The 13976-nt window shown below is 49.3% G+C and overlaps 10 non-coding genes and 5 pseudogenes across 10 annotated transcripts; 12 read left to right on the forward strand and 3 right to left on the reverse strand.

Annotated features, from left to right (window-relative positions):
- The first annotated feature begins 521 nt into the window (after positions 1–521).
- LOC135020633 (U1 spliceosomal RNA) lies at positions 522–663 on the forward strand (annotated as a pseudogene).
- Positions 664–1356: 693 nt separating this feature from the next.
- Positions 1357–1520, forward strand: LOC135020360 (U1 spliceosomal RNA). Its single transcript, XR_010217790.1, has one exon. It is a non-coding gene; the product is annotated as a U1 spliceosomal RNA (small nuclear RNA).
- A 152-nt stretch (positions 1521–1672) lies between these two features.
- LOC135020646 (U1 spliceosomal RNA) lies at positions 1673–1814 on the forward strand (annotated as a pseudogene).
- A 692-nt stretch (positions 1815–2506) lies between these two features.
- LOC135020361 (U1 spliceosomal RNA) lies at positions 2507–2670 on the forward strand. The gene has a single exon (XR_010217791.1). It is a non-coding gene; the product is annotated as a U1 spliceosomal RNA (small nuclear RNA).
- A 152-nt stretch (positions 2671–2822) lies between these two features.
- On the forward strand, positions 2823–2985 carry LOC135020540 (U1 spliceosomal RNA). The gene has a single exon (XR_010217964.1). It is a non-coding gene; the product is annotated as a U1 spliceosomal RNA (small nuclear RNA).
- A 670-nt stretch (positions 2986–3655) lies between these two features.
- LOC135020425 (U1 spliceosomal RNA) lies at positions 3656–3819 on the forward strand. Its single transcript, XR_010217853.1, has one exon. It is a non-coding gene; the product is annotated as a U1 spliceosomal RNA (small nuclear RNA).
- Positions 3820–7125: 3306 nt separating this feature from the next.
- LOC135020545 (U1 spliceosomal RNA) lies at positions 7126–7288 on the reverse strand. The gene has a single exon (XR_010217968.1). It is a non-coding gene; the product is annotated as a U1 spliceosomal RNA (small nuclear RNA).
- Positions 7289–7440: 152 nt separating this feature from the next.
- On the reverse strand, positions 7441–7604 carry LOC135020486 (U1 spliceosomal RNA). The gene has a single exon (XR_010217911.1). It is a non-coding gene; the product is annotated as a U1 spliceosomal RNA (small nuclear RNA).
- Positions 7605–8278: 674 nt separating this feature from the next.
- On the reverse strand, positions 8279–8434 carry LOC135020702 (U1 spliceosomal RNA). The gene has a single exon (XR_010218056.1). It is a non-coding gene; the product is annotated as a U1 spliceosomal RNA (small nuclear RNA).
- Positions 8435–8482: 48 nt separating this feature from the next.
- On the forward strand, positions 8483–8624 carry LOC135020554 (U1 spliceosomal RNA; annotated as a pseudogene).
- A 2299-nt stretch (positions 8625–10923) lies between these two features.
- Positions 10924–11087, forward strand: LOC135020454 (U1 spliceosomal RNA). The gene has a single exon (XR_010217882.1). It is a non-coding gene; the product is annotated as a U1 spliceosomal RNA (small nuclear RNA).
- Positions 11088–11239: 152 nt separating this feature from the next.
- Positions 11240–11374, forward strand: LOC135020601 (U1 spliceosomal RNA; annotated as a pseudogene).
- A 701-nt stretch (positions 11375–12075) lies between these two features.
- Positions 12076–12239, forward strand: LOC135020393 (U1 spliceosomal RNA). Its single transcript, XR_010217821.1, has one exon. It is a non-coding gene; the product is annotated as a U1 spliceosomal RNA (small nuclear RNA).
- A 152-nt stretch (positions 12240–12391) lies between these two features.
- On the forward strand, positions 12392–12526 carry LOC135020651 (U1 spliceosomal RNA; annotated as a pseudogene).
- A 697-nt stretch (positions 12527–13223) lies between these two features.
- On the forward strand, positions 13224–13387 carry LOC135020400 (U1 spliceosomal RNA). The gene has a single exon (XR_010217828.1). It is a non-coding gene; the product is annotated as a U1 spliceosomal RNA (small nuclear RNA).
- Positions 13388–13976: the final 589 nt, after the last annotated feature.

Here is a 13976-nt window from a genome sequence, read left to right on the forward strand (position 1 = left end):
TATGAAACCATGCCTCCTTTTTACCATTGCGCTGCTTATCTGCGCGCACTGCATTACAATCTCCCTCGCCACCTCTCTGGGTGTCACCAGTGATAGTGACACCTCTGCCATGCTTGTAGCAGCTGGTCCTAAGATCTACGCCTCACACCCTGAGTGTTTGCCCTTGTGACTTGTTGATCATCATAGCGAAGCAGATGCTTACAGAAAACTGCAGGGGCTTAGATTGAAAATAAAAAAATTGATGGGTATAAGGTAGAGAGGAGTGGGTTCGGTTCTCCGAGAACCGAATTCCCCACGAACGCCACGTGGTTTACACTGGTCAACTGCATTATTTGTGGTAGTGGGGGACTGTGTTTGTGCTTTCCTCTGGTCAGCTCTGGTAAAAGTCAGATTTCTTTGTCTCAGATCTTCCTCTAGCCTTGTTCTTCTTTCGAGAGTTCCCTTGTGCTGCCTCAGTTGGATCTCCTTCACTTGACAGGGGGGTACCCGAGCAGCAACCCTCCCCAGCTCTAGCCCAACTCCTACTTACCTGCCAGGTGAGATACTATGATCATGAAGGTGCTTCTCCCAGGGCAAGGCTCACCCATTGCACTCTGGGTGTGCTGCTCCTGCGATTTCCCCAAATGTGGGACACTTGACTGCGTAATTTGTGTTTCCCCTGGTCGGCTCTCGTATAATTTAGATCTCTTTGTCTCAGGTCTCTCTCCAGCCTAGTTTGCTGCCTGCTTCCACTTCTCTTGTCTTGAGCCGCTCCCTTCTATGCCCTTGCGCACTATCCTGACTTCTCCCGTCTGCTTACTTTGTGCCTTCCAACGCACAATGCGAACTACAGGTAGTGCTGCAGGGCCCACACCCTTTTACTTGCCTTACAGAGCAGCTCTGGAGCTGTTACAGTGCCCAGCTGCTGCAAGAAATCAGCTTGAATACTTCAGGGGCTGGGGCATAGCCAACATGAGCCCCACACCGAAGGAGAATGGAGGTGTTTAATGCGAACTAGGGGTCATCCAAGCGCCGCAAAAGGCCGCCATTCCCTGCATAACCCTTATTCTCTTTTCATATGCAGATGAGGGTTCCAGCCAACTTTGGCCCACTGCTTGGATGACATCACCGTATGCAAATCCGTCTTCTGCAGACCTTCTCCCAGGAATGCTTTTACTAGTTGTTGCATTTGGTTTGTTGTTTGGGGGTGCTTCAGTATTAGGCAGCCTTCTGCCCTCCCATGTTCATCTGAAAATATGTGTTCTCCCTGCAGTTGTTGTCCCCAGATGAGAGTTCCCTTGTGCTGCCTCAGTTGAATCTCCTTTACTTGACAGAGATGTGCCTGAGCAGCGGCCCTCCCCAGCCCTATCCCAAATCATACTTATTTTGCATAGGAGATACCATGGTCATGAAGATTGTTCTCCCAGGGTTAGGTTCATTCATTGCATTCTGGGTATGCTGACCCCTGTGATTTCCCCAAATGTGGGAAACTCAACTGCATTATTTGTGGTAGTGGGGGACTGTGTTTGTGCTTTCCTCTGGTCAGCTCTGGTAAAAGTCAGATTTCTTTGTCTCAGATCTTCCTCTAGCCTTGTTCTTCTTTCGAGAGTTCCCTTGTGCTGCCTCAGTTGGATCTCCTTCACTTGACAGGGGGGTGCCCGAGCAGCGACCCTCCCCAGCTCTAGCCCAACTCCTACTTACCTGCCAGGTGAGATACTATGATCATGAAGATGCTTCTCCCAGGGCAAGGCTCACCCATTGCACTCTGGGTCTGCTGCCCCTGCGATTTCCCCAAATGTGGGAAACTTGACTGCATAATTTGTGTTTCCCCTGGTCGGCTCTCATATAATTCAGATCTCTTTGTCTCAGGTCTCTCTCCAGCCTAGTTTGCTGTCTGTTTCCACTTCTTTTTTCTTGAGCCCCTCCCTTCTATACCCTTGTGCACTATCCTGACTTCTCCCGTCTGCTTACTTTGTGCCTTCCAACGCACAATGCAAACTACGGGTAGTGCTGCAGGGCCCACACCCTTTTACTTGCTTTACAGAGCAGCTCTGGAGCTGTTACAGTGCCCAGCTGCTGCAAGAAATCAGCTTGAATGCTTCAGGGGCTGGGGCATAGCCAACATGAGCCCCACACCGAAGGAGGGTGGAGGTGTTTAATGCGAACTAGGGGTCATCCAAGCGCCGCAAAAGGCCGCCATGCCCTGCACACCCCTTTTTTCTTTTCATATGCAGACGAGGGTTGAAGCCAACTTTGACCCACTGCTTGGATGACATCACCATATGCAAATCCATCTGCTGCAGGCCTTCCCCCAGGAATGCTTGCACTAGTAGTTGCATTTGGTTTGTTGTTTGGGGGTGCTTCAGTATTAGGCAGCCTTCTGCCCTCCCATGTTCATCTGAAAATATGTGTTCTCCCTGCAGTTGTTGTCCCCAGATGAGAGTTCCCTTGTGCTGCCTCAGTTGAATCTCCTTTACTTGACAGAGATGTGCCTGAGCAGCGGCCCTCCCCAGCCCTATCCCAAATCATACTTATTTTGCATAGGAGATACCATGGTCATGAAGATTGTTCTCCCAGGGTTAGGTTCATTCATTGCATTCTGGGTATGCTGACCCCTGTGATTTCCCCAAATGTGGGAAACTCAACTGCATTATTTGTGGTAGTGGGGGACTGTGTTTGTGCTTTCCTCTGGTCAGCTCGGGTAAAAGTCAGATTTCTTTGTCTCAGATCTTCCTCTAGCCTTGTTCTTCTTTCGAGAGTTCCCTTGTGCTGCCTCAGTTGGATCTCCTTCACTTGACAGGGGGGTGCCCGAGCAGCGACCCTCCCCAGCTCTAGCCCAACTCCTACTTACCTGCCAGGTGAGATACTATGATCATGAAGATGCTTCTCCCAGGGCAAGGCTCACCCATTGCACTCTGGGTGTGCTGCCCCTGCGATTTCCCCAAATGTGGGAAACTTGACTGCATAATTTGTGTTTCCCCTGATCGGCTCTCATATAATTCAGATCTCTTTGTCTCAGGTCTCTCTCCAGCCTAGTTTGCTGTCTGTTTCCACTTCTTTTTTCTTGAGCCCCTCCTTCTATACCCTTGTGCACTATCCTGACTTCTCCCGTCTGCTTACTTTGTGCCTTCCAACGCACAATGCAAACTACAGGTAGTGCTGCAGGGCCCACACCCTTTTACTTGCTTTACAGAGCAGCTCTGGAGCTGTTACAGTGCCCAGCTGCTGCAAGAAATCAGCTTGAATGCTTCAGGGGCTGGGGCATAGCCAACATGAGCCCCACACCGAAGGAGGGTGGAGGTGTTTAATGCGAACTAGGGGTCATCCAAGCGCCGCAAAAGACCGCCATGCCCTGCACACCCCTTTTTTCTTTTCATATGCAGACGAGGGTTGAAGCCAACTTTGACCCACTGCTTGGATGACATCACCATATGCAAATCCATCTGCTGCAGGCCTTCCCCCAGGAATGCTTGCACTAGTAGTTGCATTTGGTTTGTTGTTTGGGGGTGCTTCAGTTTTAGGCAGCCTTCTGCCCTCCCATGTTCATCTGAAAATATGTGTTCTCCCTGCAGTTGTTGTCCCCAGATGAGAGTTCCCTTGTGCTGCCTCAGTTGAATCTCCTTTACTTGACAGAGATGTGCCTGAGCAGCGGCCCTCCCCAGCCCTATCCCAAATCATACTTATTTTGCATAGGAGATACCATGGTCATGAAGATTGTTCTCCCAGGGTGACGTTCATTCATTGCATTCTGGGTATGCTGACCCCTGTGATTTCCCCAAATGTGGGAAACTCGACTGCATTATTTGTGGTAGTGGGGGACTGTGTTTGTGCTTTCCTCTGGTCAGCTCTGGTAAAAGTCAGATTTCTTTGTCTCAGATCTTCCTCTAGCCTTGTTCTTCTTTCGAGAGTTCCCTTGTGCTGCCTCAGTTGGATCTCCTTCACTTGACAGGGGGTGCCCAAGCAGCAATCCTCCACAGCTCTAGCCCAACTCCTACTTACCTGCCAGGTGAGATACTATGATCTTCACTGTTAGGGCAATCAGGATGTGGAATTCCCTGCCAGGGAAGGTGGTAATGGTGGACTCTGTAATTGGATTTAAAAAAGGAATGGATACATTTCTGAATGAAAAAGCTATCCAAGGTTATAATACTTAATATATCAACATGGTTAATCCGGGGGTAACATGAGTTGTAGTAGTTAACTAGTCATAAAACATTATTCAGCAAGTATGTAGAATCATCACAACTTAAAACAGGTTGAACACGATGGGCAATTTGCCTCTTTTCAACCTCAAAAACTATATTACTATATGTTACTATATTACTATGTTACTGTAGTATACAGAACACCACAATGTAATGAGCAGTGATAGTGAGCACTGATGAGGATACTAGAACTGACACTGAGCAGCAAGATGCAGCACTGGACTATTAGTAATGTACTGTAGTATGCTGAGCACCACAATGCAGCACAAGACAATGAGCAGTGATACTGAGCACTGATGAGGATACTACTGAGAACTGACACTGAGCAGGAGAGACACACTACTAGTATTACTGAGCAGCAATAAGTAACCACTGATACTGAGCACTGATATTGAGATTTCCACTGAGAGAACATAGCCACGTCCTCTCCACTCTCTTCAATGCACGAGTAAAAATGGCGGCAACGCGCAGCTCTTTATATGAAATCCGAATCTCGCGAGAATCCGACAGCGGGATGATGACATTTTCCCTTGTTCAGGTTTTCCGAGTCAGGCGGGAACAACCGAGCCTGCCTCGGACCAGTGTAAACCACGTGGAGTTCGTGGGGAATTCGGTTCTCGGAGAACCGAACCCGCTCCTCTCTACCTTATACCCATAATTTTTTTTATTTTCAATCTAAGCCCCTGCAGTTTTCTGTAAGCATCTGCTTCGCTATGATGATCAACAAGTCACAAGGGCAAACACTCAGGGCTTGAGGCGTAGATCTTAGGACCAGCTGCTACAAGCATGGCAGAGCTGTCACTATCACTGGTGACACCCAGAGAGGTGGCGAAGGAGATTGTAATGCAGTGCGCGCAGATAAGCAGCGCAATGGTAAAAAGGAGGCATGGTTTCATAGGTAGAGGCGTGGCCTGGTGGCCTGAATCTACATTTTGTTGCTCCGGGTGTCCCGGGGTTTGGGGGCTGCACCCGGGGACTAGTGTGTGAGCGGTGCTGGCTCCTGCACAGTGACAGGACATGGCCACCCAGCATGACACCTCCCTTCTTGACCATGCTGTAATTGCACTCGCACTGCAGTTCAGCGTGATCATAAAAAATGGTGTAGCCTTCTGCTGGTGCAGACTGTATGTGCGCGCAGGAAGCCGCCACCATTTTTGTGATCACAGCGGCTGAATGTGATGTCATACAGCCGCTGTGACCACGCCCCCTGTGTCTCCTCCGTTGCAGACCCCATTTTGAAGCCTTGCCCCCGCACCGCTCCATCCCTGACTTGGAAATGGAGTGTTGCTGACCCCCCTCTCCCCCCCTGCCCCGATTGACAGGCAGAGGCGATCGCATTCTCTGCGGGGTGCCGCAGAAAATGCAGGCACATGCGTATGCTCTTAGCAATTTTTGCAGTTGGATCGCTTATTGTGATTGCAACCCAACCTGAATCAGGCCCTATTACCTATCACAATGCGCTGCGGGCAGTACAAAATTGGTTTAATATGGGAGAAAAACCCCCAGACCTGTGCTCCTTAACTGTACCTGGTGGCTTGTGGAGCGGCTGCCCAGTAATCAGTGTCCACGCCAGTGCGCACACGGTCCACCCCCTACGGCCACGCTCCCCCTCATCAGCGGCCTCGTGATCCGGAAGGGCGGTGTGTGTGTGACTGACCTTAGGAAGAAACCGGAGCCTCCGCTGCAGTGATCCAGCAACCAGGGCACGGGAGTATACAGCGCCGCTGGGAGTGATGAAGCTGCAGTAAAGATGTCTATTAGACCTAGCCTGCTGCAGCCCTTGTAGATTCTCATAAAAAAAAGTTCTTATTTTCTTGTCAAAATTTATAGCTAAGAATAGGCTGCCTGAGGCAGGCCCCTGTTAAGTGGCCTGCTACTGAAGGCACCAACTACAAACTGAGCTCCCTGTTCATGGAAGCGGGGTTATAGAGGAGAATGCGCTGAGCATCTTGGGAACAGTCAAAAGCTTTGAGCCGGTTGGTGCCTCAGATCAAGATCCTACTCTACACCCCAATGTGAATCCTTGTGGAGTCCAGTGTACCCCACAGAAGAAATTAATGTGTCACACCCATTGGCAGCAACCTTAGAATAGCTGCTGACGGGCACAATTGAGAAAGGAAGGGGGGGGGGGGGACATTTGAATCCAGCACATAGATGCAATTCAAATATGTAATTTGAACCTTCCTATTTTAAAATATAATGGATGAACCTCACCCTGTGAGAACAATCTTCATGATATAGAGATCTCATATGCAAAATAAGTATGAGTTGGGATAGGGCTGGGGAGGGTGGCTGCTCGGGCAAGCCCCTCCCCCGTCAAGTTAAGGAGATTCAACTGAGGAGGCACAAGGGAACTCTCGTCTGGGGACAACAACTGCAGGGAGACCACATCTTTTCAGATGAACATGGGAGGGCGGAAGGCTGCCTAATACTGAAGCACCATCAAATATCAAACCATATGCAATAACTAGTACAAGCATTCCTGGGGGAAGGTCTGCAGGAGACGAATTTGCATACGGTGATGTCATCCAAGCAGTGGGCCAAAGTTGGCTGGAACCCTCATCTGCATATGAAAAGAGAAAAGGGTTATGCAGGGCATGGCGGCCTTTTGCGGCGCTTGGATGACCCCTAGTTCGCATTAAACACCTCCACCCTCCTTCGGTGTGGGGCTCATGTTGGCTATGCCCCAGCCCCTGAAGCATTCAAGCTGATTTCTTGCAGCAGCTGGGCACTGTAACAGCTCCAGAGCTGCTCTGTAAGGCAAATAAAAGGGTGTGGGCCCTGCAGCACTACCTGTAGTTCGCATTGTGCGTTGGAAGGCACAAAGTAAGCAGACGGGAGAAGTCAGGATAGTGCGCAAGGGCATAGAAGGGAGCGGCTCAAGAAAAGAGAAGTGGAAACAGACAGCAAACTAGGCTGGAGAGAGACCTGAGACAAAGAGATCTGAATTATACGAGAGTCGACCAGGGGAAACACAAATTATGCAGTCAAGTTTCCCACATTTGGGGAAATCGCAGGGGCAGCACACCCAGAGTGCAATGGGTGAGCCTTGCCCTGGGAGAAGCACCTTCAAGATCATAGTATCTCACCTGGCAGGTAAGTAGGAGTTGGGCTAGAGCTGGGGAGGGTCGCTGCTCGGGCACCCCCCTGTCAAGTGAAGGAGATCCAACTGAGGCAGCCCAATGGAACTCTCGAAAGAAGAACAAGGCTAGAGGAAGATCTGAGACAAAGAAATCTGACTTTTACCAGAGCTGAACAGCGGAAAACACAAACACAGTCCCCCACTACCACAAATAATGCAGGCGAGTTTCCCACATTTGGGGAAATCACAGGGGTCAGCATACCCAGAATGCAATGAATGAACCTCACCCTGGGTGAACAATTTTCATGACCATGGTGTCTCCTATGCAAAATAAGTATGATTTGGGATAGGGCTGGGGAGGGCCGCTGCTCAGGCACATCTCTGTCAAGTAAAGGAGATTCAACTGAGGCAGTACAAGGGAACTCTCATCTGGGGACAACAACTGCAGGGAGAACACATATTTTCAGATGAACATGGGAGGGCAGAAGGCTGCCTAATACTGAAGCACCCCCAAACAACAAACCAAATGCAACAACTAGTGCAAGCATTCCTGGGGGAAGGCCTGCAGCAGATGGATTTGCATATGGTGATGTTATCCAAGCAGTGGGTCAAAGTTGGCTTCAACCCTCATCTGCATATGAAAAGAGAAAAGGGGCGTGCAGGGCATGGCAGCCTTTTGCGGTGCTTTGATGACCCCTAGATCGCATTAAACACCCCCACCCTCCTTTGGTGTGGGGCTCATGTTGGCCATGCCCCATCCCATGAAGCATTCAAGCTGATTTCTTGCAGCAGCTGGGCACTGTAACAGCTCCAGAGCTGCTCTGTAAGGCAAGTAAAAGGGTGTGGGCCCTGCAGCACTACCTGTAGTTTGCATTGTGCATTGGAAGGCACAAAGTAAGCAGACGGGAGGAGAAGTCAGGATAGTGCACAAGGGTATAGAAGGTAGGGGCTCAAGAAAAAAGAAGTGGAAACAGACAGCAAACTAGGCTGGAGAGAGACCTGAGACAAAGAGATCTGAATTATACGAGAGCCGACCAGAGGAAACACAAATTATGCAGTCAAGTGTCCCACATTTGGGGAAATCGTAGGAGCAGCACACCCAGAGTGCAATGGGTGAGCTTTGCCCTGGGAGAAGCACCGTCCTGATTATAGTATCTCACCTGGGTGTGACAGGGGGGTGCCCGAGCAGCGACCCTCCCCAGCTCTAGCCCAACTCCTACTTACCTGCCAGGTGAGATACTATGATCATGAAGATGCTTCTCCCAGGGCAAGGCTCACCCATTGCACTCTGGGTGTGCTGCCCCTGCGATTTCCCCAAATGTGGGAAACTTGACTGCATAATTTGTGTTTCCCCTGGTCGGCTCTCATATAATTCAGATCTCTTTGTCTCAGGTCTCTTTCCAGCCTAGTTTGCTGTCTGTTTCCACTTCTTTTTTCTTGAGCCCCTCCCTTCTATACCCTTGTGGACTATCCTGACTTCTCCTCCTGTCTGCTTACTTTGTGCCTTCCAATGCACAATGCAAACTACAGGTAGTGCTGCAGGGCCCACACCCTTTTACTTGCCTTACAGAGCAGCTCTGGAGCTGTTACAGTGCCAAGCTGCTGCAAGAAATCAGCTTAAATGCTTCAGGGGCTGGGGCATGGCCAACATGAGCCCCACACCGAAGGAGGGTGGGGGTGTTTAATGCGAACTAAGGGTCATCCAAGCGCCGCAAAAGGCCGCCATGCCCTGCATACCCCTTTTCTCTTTTCATATGCAGATGAGGGTTTTAGCCAACTTTGGCCCACTGCTTTGATGACATCACTGTATGCAAATCCGTCTTCTGCAGACCTTCCCCCAGGAATGCTTGTACTAGTTGTTGCATTTGGTTTGTCGTTTGGGGGTGCTTCAGTATTAGGCAGCCTTCTGCCCTCCCATGTTCATCTGAAAATATGTGTTCTCACTGCAGTTGTTGTCCCCAGATGGGAGTTCCCTTGTGCTGCCTCAGTTGAATCTCCTTTACTCTAAAACTTTTAAAACTTAGCAAAAGTGTTTACTAAATAGCTGCTCGGCAAAGTTGCAATGCCGAGACTCCCTGACCAGCTGCCCAGGATGAACCCACCTTTCTAGTAGAATGGGTCTTCACCTAATTCAGTAACGGCAATCCTGCCGTGGAATGAGCATGCTGAATCTTACCACAGATCCAGCGCATAATGGTCTACATGGAAGCAGGACACCCAATCCTGTTGGGAGCATACAGGACAAACAGAGCCTCTGTTTTCCTAATCTGAACCGTTCTGGTGACATAAATTTTCAAAGTTCTGACCACAGCCAGAGACTTTGACTCAACGAAGGTGTCAGTGGCCAAAGGCACCATGTGGAAAGATGAACCACCTTCGGCAGAAATTGTTGACGTGTCCTCAATTCTGCTCTATCTTCATGAAAGATCAAATAAAGGCTCTTGTGATACTGCATGGTTTGTACTGTTTTCCATGTGCTCCCAGATCTTTCAAGAAAGAAGCATGGTCAAGAAAGTTATGTTTGAAAAGAAACAACATTTACTGTCATTGTTATAGAATTTGGGAGAAAAAACAAGAAGAAATCTGCACTGTTGACGCACTGGACAGAATGAATGAATCATAAAATATAACCTTTATTAAGTATGTATTAAAATTGGATAAATATTAATATTATTATCCCAAACTGCAGTGAAACATAAAGGTTAAAATCACAGAACTAACATACATGTGCATAAGAAGAATAAAGAGATGTGAAAAAAAGGTTTAAAAAGCGTGTCCGTGTGTGATTATTTTTGAAGGCACAACCCTGGCGGGGTTGTTTATATAGATATATATGTTGCTAATAATCACTTTCTAGCGTAATGTTATTAAATAGCTGTTAGTATCTATGTCGTCAGGTACCACTCGGTCGTATCCTATATACTCCTGTGGGAAACTTGACTGCATAATTTGTGTTTCCCCTGGTCGGCTCTCGTATAATTCAGATCTCTTTGTCTCAGGTCTCTCTCCAGCCTAGTTTGCTGTCTGTTTCCACTTCTCTTTTCTTGAGCCGCTGCCTTCTATGCCCTTGTGCACTCTCCTGACTTCTCCTGTCTGCTTACTTTGTGCCTTCCAACGCACAATGCAAACTACAGGTAGTGCTGCAGGGCCCACACCCTTTTACTTGCCTTACAGAGCAGCTCTGGAGCTGTTACAGTGCCCAGCTGCAGCAAGAAATCAGCTTGAATGCTTCAGGGGCTGGGGCATAGCCAACATGAGCCCCACACCGACGGAGGGTGGAGGTGTTTAATGCGAACTAGGGGTCAGCCAAGCGCCGCAAAAGGCCGCCATGCCCTGCATGCCCCTTTTCTCTTTTCATATGCAGACGAGGGTTGAAGCCAACTTTGACCCACTGCTTGGATGACATCACCATATGCAAATCCATCTGCGGCAGGCCTTCCCCCAGGAATGCTTGCACTAGTTGTTGCATTTGGTTTGTTGTTTGGGGGTGCTTCAGTATTAGGCAGCCTTCTGCCCTCCCATGTTCATCTGAAAATATGTGTTCTCCCTGCAGTTGTTGTCCCCAGATGAGAGTTCCCTTGTGCTGCCTCAGTTGAATCTCCTTTACTTGACAGAGATGTGCCTGAGCAGCGGCCCTCCCCAGCCCTATCCCAAATCATACTTATTTTGCATAGGAGATACCATGGTCATGAAGATTGTTCTCCCAGGGTTAGGTTCATTCATTGCGTTCTGGGTATGCTGACCTCTGTGATTTCCCCAAATGTGGGAAACTCGACTGCATTATTTGTGGTAGTGGGGGACTGTGTTTGTGCTTTCCTCTGGTCAGCTCTGGTAAAAGTCAGATTTCTTTGTCTCAGATCTTCCTCTAGCCTTGTTCTTCTTTCAAGAGTTCCATTGTGCTGCCTCAGTTGGATCTCCTTCACTTGACAGGGGGGTGCCCGAGCAGCGACCCTCCCCAGCTCTAGCCCAACTCCTACTTACCTGCCAGGTGAGATACTATGATCATGAAGTTGCTTCTCCCAGGGCAAGGCTCACCCATTGCACTCTGGGTGTGCTGCCCCTGCGATTTCCCCAAATGTGGGAAACTTGACTGCATAATTTGTGTTTCCCCTAGTCGGCTCTCATATAATTCAGATCTCTTTGTCTCAGGTCTCTCTCCAGCCTAGTTTGCTGTCTGTTTCCACTTCTTTTTTCTTGAGCCCCTCCCTTCTACACCCTTGTGCACTATCCTGACTTCTCCTCCTGTCTGCTTACTTTGTGCCTTCCGATGCACAATGCAAACTACAGGTAGTGCTGCAGGGCCCACACCCTTTTACTTGCCTTACAGAGCAGCTCTGGAGCTGTTACAGTGCCAAGCTGCTGCAAGAAATCAGCTTGAATGCTTCAGGGGCTGGGGCATGGCCAACATGAGCCCCACACCGAAGGAGGGTGGGGGTGTTTAATGCGAACTAAGGGTCATTCAAGCGCCGCAAAAGGCCGCCATGCCCTGCATACCCCTTTTCTCTTTTCATATGCAGATGAGGGTTCCAGCCAACTTTGGCCCACTGCTTGGATGACATCACTGTATGCAAATCCGTCTTCTGCAGACCTTCCCCCAGGAATGCTTGTACTAGTTGTTGCATTTGGTTTGTTGTTTGGGGTGCTTCAGTATTAGGCAGCCTTCTGCCCTCCCATGTTCATCTGAAAATATGTGTTCTCCCGGCAGTTGTTGTCCCCAGATGAGAGTTCCTTTGTGCTGCCTCAGTTGAATCTCCTTTACTTGACAGAGATGTGCCTGAGCAGCGGCCCTCCCCAGCCCTATCCCAAATCATACTTATTTTGCATAGGAGATACCATGGTCATAAAGATTGTTCTCCCAGGGTGAGGTTCATTCATTGCATTCTGGGTATGCTGACCCCTGTGATTTCCCCAAATGTGGGAAACTCAACTGCATTATTTGTGGTAGTGGGGGACTGTGTTTGTGTTTTCCTCTGGTCAGCTCTGGTAAAAGTCAGATTTCTTTGTCTCAGATCTTCCTCTAGCCTTGTTCTTCTTTCGAGAGTTCCATTGTGCTGCCTCAGTTTGATCTCCTTCACTTGACAGGGGGGTACCCGAGCAGCGACCCTCCCCAGCTCTAGCCCAACTCCTACATACCTGCCAGGTGAGATACTATGATCATGAAGGTGCTTCTCCCAGGGCAAGGCTCACCCATTGCACTCTGGGTGTGCTGCTCCTGCGATTTCCCCAAATGTGGGAAACTTGACTGCATAATTTGTTTCCCCTGGTCGGCTCTCGTATAATTCAGATCTCTTTGTCTCAGGTCTCTCTCCAGCCTAGTTTGCTGTCTGTTTCCACTTCTCTTTTCTTGAGCCGCTGCCTTCTATGCCCTTGTGCACTCTCCTGACTTCTCCTGTCTGCTTACTTTGTGCCTTCCAACGCACAATGCAAACTACAGGTAGTGCTGCAGGGCCCACACCCTTTTACTTGCCTTTCAGAGCAGCTCTGGAGCTGTTACAGTGCCCAGCTGCTGCAAGAAATCAGCTTGAATGCTTCAGGGGCTGGGGCATAGCCAACATGAGCCCCACACCGACGGAGGGTGGAGGTGTTTAATGCAAACTAAGGGTCATCCAAGCGCCGCAAAAGGCCGCCATGCCCTGCATACCCCTTTTCTCTTTTCATATGCAGATGAGGGTTCCAGCCAACTTTGGCCCACTGCTTGGATGACATCACCGTATGCAAATCCGTCTTCTGCAGACCTTTTCCCAGGAATGCTTGTACTAGTTGTTGCATTTGGTTTGTTGTTTGGGGGTGCTTCAGTATTAGGCAGCCTTCTGCTCTCCCATGTTCATCTGAAAATATGTGTTCTCCCTGCAGTTGTTGTCCCCAGATGAGAGTTCCCTTGTGCTGCCTCAGTTGAATCTCCTTTACTTGACAGAGATGTGCCTGAGCAGCGGCCCTCCCCTGCCCTATCCCAAATCATACTTATTTTGCATAGGAGATACCATTGTCATGAAGATTGTTCTCCCAGGGTGAGGTTCATTCATTGCATTCTGGGTATGCTGACCCCTGTGATTTCCCCAAATGTGGGAAACTCGACTGCATTATTTGTGGTAGTGGGGGACTGTGTTTGTGCTTTCCTCTGGTCAGCTCTGGTAAAAGTCAGATTTCTTAGTCTCAGATCTACCTCTAGCCTTGTTCTTTTTTTGAGAGTTTCCTTGTGCTGCCTCAGTTGGATCTCCTTCACTTGACAGGGGGGTGCCCGAACAGCGACCCTCCCCAGCTCTAGCCCAACTCCTACTTACCTGCCAGGTGAGATACTATGATCAGGAAGGTGCTTCTCCCAGGGCAATGCACTCTGGGTGTGCTGCTCCTACGTGTTCCCCAAATGTGGGACACTTGATTACATAATTTGTGTTTCCTCTGGTCGGCTCTCGTATAATTCAGATCTCTTTGTCTCAGGTCTCTCTCCAGCCTAGTTTGCTGTCTGTTTCCACTTCTCTTTTCTTGAGCCGCTCCCTTCTATGCCCTTGTGCACTATCCTGACTTCTCCCGTCTGCTTTCTTTGTGCCTTCCAACGCACAATGCAAACTACAGGTACACCCTTTTACTTGCTTTACAGAGCAGCTCTGGAGCTGTTACAGTGCCCAGCTGCTGCAAGAAATCAGCTTGAATGCTTCAGGGGCTGGGGCATAGCCAACATGAGCCCCACACCGAAGGAAGGTGGAGGTGTT

Source organism: Pseudophryne corroboree, unplaced genomic scaffold (assembly GCF_028390025.1).
Source record: "Pseudophryne corroboree isolate aPseCor3 unplaced genomic scaffold, aPseCor3.hap2 scaffold_350, whole genome shotgun sequence".
NCBI classification, from domain to species: Eukaryota; Metazoa; Chordata; class Amphibia; order Anura; family Myobatrachidae; genus Pseudophryne; species Pseudophryne corroboree.